This window comes from Helianthus annuus, chromosome 14 (genome assembly GCF_002127325.2).
Source record: "Helianthus annuus cultivar XRQ/B chromosome 14, HanXRQr2.0-SUNRISE, whole genome shotgun sequence".
Taxonomy (NCBI): Eukaryota; Viridiplantae; Streptophyta; class Magnoliopsida; order Asterales; family Asteraceae; genus Helianthus; species Helianthus annuus.
The window spans coordinates 108,214,045-108,218,506 of record NC_035446.2 but is presented as its reverse complement, the minus strand read 5'-3'; the positions used below and the strand labels follow the sequence as shown (position 1 = coordinate 108,218,506).

General features: G+C 42.1%; 1 non-coding gene across 1 annotated transcript; it reads right to left on the bottom strand.

Annotated features, from left to right (window-relative positions):
- Positions 1-1,840: 1,840 nt before the first annotated feature.
- On the bottom strand, positions 1,841-1,947 carry LOC118486961. The gene has a single exon (XR_004880128.1). It is a non-coding gene; the product is annotated as a small nucleolar RNA R71 (small nucleolar RNA).
- Between the last annotated feature and the right edge of the window lie 2,515 nt (positions 1,948-4,462).

The window sequence follows — 4,462 nt, the reverse complement described above, 5'->3', positions numbered from 1 at the left end:
CACTTTTTATTTGGTTTTGTATTAATGACTTTAATAACTAGTTGCTTATGTTGAAGGTGATCTTTCCTTATCGTTTGTCCGTGGTGTCTTGGCATTATTTTACTGTCTATATAAAATAAAAGATTTTCACCATTCATATCTCCACGGTCTATATGGAGGTATGTTGGCTACCTGGTCGGGGGTTAAGGGAACGGTTTGGTAAGGGTCTTGCCCTTGTTCAGCGTTTAGAGGTCCTGCAAGGGACCTGGGTCAAATTTAGTAGGATCTCCTTCAATGCCCATAGGTATTGGATGGCGGGGATCCAAACTCTTTGACCCCCTCATAAGTTAACTACTATTAATACTATAACCCGGCTATTTAGGACTGTATCCCTGCTGACTCAGACTACTTAGCCGAGGGTAACGTCACCGCCAAAAGCGGGGCCTACCACAATTTGCATTAATAACTTAATTCATTATCTTCCAATAATCCAACCCTATAGGATTGTATCCTTGCTGACTCAAACTACTGGGTTGAGGGTAACGTCGCCTTCAAAAGAGGGGCCTACTACAATAACTAAGATAATTTCTTAAACAAGTGCAAAAGTGCGAAAATAATCAAAGGTTATACTAATACACGAGTCGGATCCAAGTGATTCATCTTGTCTATCTGTTTTTATTTTATTTTTATTTTTCAGCACTTAGTTAGTTGTTATTTTCTTAGTTTAAAAATCTTTTCTAACTTTTTGATTTGATTAGACGTTGAGGATAAACCGGTACTAAAAGCTCTTGTGTCCTTGGACGACCTCGGTATCTTACCAACACTATACTACGTCCACGATGGGTGCACTTGCCCATATGTGTGTTTAGTGTTAGTAAATATCGTGTTTTATAAATTTAAAACTTGGCTAAAGGTGTAAAAAGGGCTTAAAATATATCTAAAAATATACTACCCTTCACACGCATCAAGTTTTTGGCGCCGTTGCCGGGGACCCAAGGATTTTAAGAAAGTTAGGAATCAACGGCCTAATCATATTTTTATTTTTCTTTTTAATTTTTTAGGATTTTTCTTAGTTTTTCAGCTTCTGCAGAGCTCAGCACGGGCCGTGCCTGGTCGAACACGGGCCGTGCCCAGCATCGATACTGGCAGTTTTTAGTTTTCCAAGTTACAGAAGGCTGACCACGGGGCCGTGTCGGTGCAACACGGGGTCGTGTCCAACTTTCCAGTAACTGGGATCTGGAAAACAATTACTGTAACTCCGACCACGGGTCGTGTTCACTGAGCATGGGGCCGTGGTGAACCTTCTGACCAGCATTCTTTTCTGTTTTTATTGCAGGACTTGGAACCAGACGCCAATCCTATATAGTGTATGAGCTCCAGTTCTAATAAGGACATAAAAGAACCTCTAGAAGAACCCGAACGCTTTCTCAGAAAAAGATTAAAAGCTAAAAACCAAGAGAAAGTTTTGGGTGATCCACCTCCAATGGCGGACCAACGTACCCTCATGGATTATCTACGACCCACCGTAGGTAACCTAGGCGCCGCTATCAATGCCCCGAATGTTGAAGCTAATAACTTCGAACTTCGGCCGCATTTGATACAAATGCTCCAAAACTCCGCAACCTTCCATGGGCTTGCGGACGAGGATCCCCATCTACATATTACTAATTTCTTAGAAATATGTGATACCTTTAGGATCAATGGAGCATCAAATGACGCCATCCGCCTCCGAATGTTTCCTTTCTCACTAAAAGACCGAGCAAAAGCTTGGCTCAACGCCCTCCCAGCTGGATCGGTAAACACCTGGGATGAACTAGCCCAAAAATTTCTAAATAAGTATTTCCCTCCCGCTAAAACGGCTAAATTAATGACTGAAATTAATACATATTCACAAGAGGACGGGGAATCCTTATATGAAACTTGGGAAAGGTTCAAGGAGCTATTACGCAAGTGTCCATATCATGGCCTTGCGATATGGCAACAAGTATCCACTTTCTATAATGGACTGTTGCCACACACAAGGCAGACACTTGATTCTAGCTCCGGGGGACTTTTAGGTAATCGCCGCCCGCATGAAATATATAACCAAATTGAGGAAATTGCTCAAACCAATTTTCAATGGCACACCCCCCGAGGCAATAAATCTATTGCCCCGGGCGCCCATAAGATTGATGAAAGCACTTCTTTACAAGCCCAAATCGAGGCCCTTTCTTCAAAAATAAAAAAATTAGAAATGACAAAAACAGTCTCGGTTATGGCTTGTGAAGGGTGTGGTGGGCCACATGAAAATTGGAGTTATATGAAAGAAACGGACGATCAACAAGAATCGGTAAGCTACATTGATAATAGACCTAGGCCGTCGGGTCCTCCAACGGGCACTTACAACCAAGGATGGCGAAACCACCCAAACCTTGGTTGGAGAGAACCCGGCAATAGTAGTAACCAACAAACGCAACGAACAAACTTTTAACAACCAAGAAATGAGTCACAAAATTTCACTCAACAACAAAGTGGACGAGAAAGGCTTGAAGATACTGTATCTCGCCTCATCTCCGACACTGAAAAGAAAAACTCGGAAAGATTTCTACAATTAGAATCAAATTTTAGAAATCAACAAGCTAGTATTCAAAACATAGAAAAACAATTAAATCAAATAGCTCAAAATTTTGCCGAGAGACCACAAGGTGCATTACCTAGCAATACCGAAACAAACCCAAAAGCGCAAGTTCATCTCATCACGTTACGAAACCGCACCGTGGGGCCTACAGAAGCGCCACCGCCGACAGAAGAAACGGTACCCCCGCCTCTACAGGAGAAGAACTCCCCTCCGTCACCAGAGCCTACCAAGGCTCCTCGAGTCCCGTACCCCGGTAAGTTAATTCGTCAAAAGACCAATGAGCAATTCGCAAAGTTCGAAAGTCTATTAAAACAATTGCATGTCAATATTCCTTTTATTGATGTCCTAACCCAAATGCCCAAATACTCTAAGTTTATGAGGGACTTCCTCACTCATAAAAAGAAAATTGAAACTTTGCAATTAGTTAACTTAGGCAAAGAATGCTCTGCCCTCGTACTCAATAAACTTCCCCAAAAGAAAATCAATCCCGAAAGCTTCACGATTCCCTGCTCAATCGGGGAGTCCCCCGTTCGTAATGCACTAGCCGACCTTGGGGCTAGCATTAACCTCATGCCCTCATTAATGTTTAAAAGACTCGGCCTAGGAACAACGAGTCCTACAAAAATGAGCATACAACTTGCTGACCGATCCGTCAAATTCCCGCAAGGTGTCATCGAAAATGTCTTGGTAAAGGTAAGCAAATTCGTCTATCCAGCCGACTTTGTCATACTCGATATGGAGGAAGACACCGAGGTCCCCCTCATACTTGGGAGACCATTTCTTGCCACCGCACAAGCAGTGGTAGATATGAATGACGGAACACTCACCTTGAGGTTCGGGGATGATGAAGTAAAATTCGGAGTTGGGAAGAGAATAGAAGACGACGACCCGGTCAACTACATGAAGGTTATTGATTCGAGTTTGGATGCTGCTCTCCGACGGTGTAACATGGGACGCCAAACATCCCACTCAGAAAATATATAACCTCACATTGGGTCTAGCCAAGGACCCTTATAAACGTGGCGCACCACGGATGCATTCCGCGGAACTATCCTTAGTTTAGTTTAATCTTTTAGTTTTAATTTGCAGGAATAAAACACACTCATGGTGGTAAAGGATGAAAAAGGGAACGAGAAAAATGGCCCCATGCACAAGAACAAGGCAACCCGACACAAAATTCTCCATTACAGAAGGTTCAACACGGGCCGTGCTCAACCAACACGGCCCCGTGCTGAACCCCCTGCAGAAAAATGCCTAGTTCAGGTAACTGGACACGGGCCGTGTTCACCAGACACGCCCCCGTGTCCAGACTTCTGTCTCATTTCTTTAATTTTTGTTACTGGCACCTGAACACGGGGTCGTGTCCAGACTGCCAGTAACATAAATCTTTGCTTTTTAACACCACATTACACATCCAATCAACCTAAAAATTTATTTTTGGGACACATTGAGGACAATGTGTAATTTAAGTGTGGGGGGGAAGCTAACACCTCGAAATTTTGCAAGTCCTAACGACAAGCCTTACACAAAACTCTATTGGAACCGCTAAACACCCCAAATTTTTTTTTCAAAAAAAAAAATTGTTTTTACTTGTCTAAAGTTTAAGTTAGGAATCCTAAGATTAATAAGGTTATATTTTTACAAATTTTACAACCGAAAGCGTCGTGATAACAAGAACCAACATAAGAAAATTATGAAACGGCATAACAAGCTTAGTTAAAATTTGATTATATATGCTCGATCACATAAAAACCTATTCCCACAAAAGTGAGTTTTGAGCCTTTATTGAGCATACAAATTTACATCTTTAGACTAAATGCTCATTTTTCGTTTCTTGTGTGAATAGCCGCTTGGTTCTTACAACTC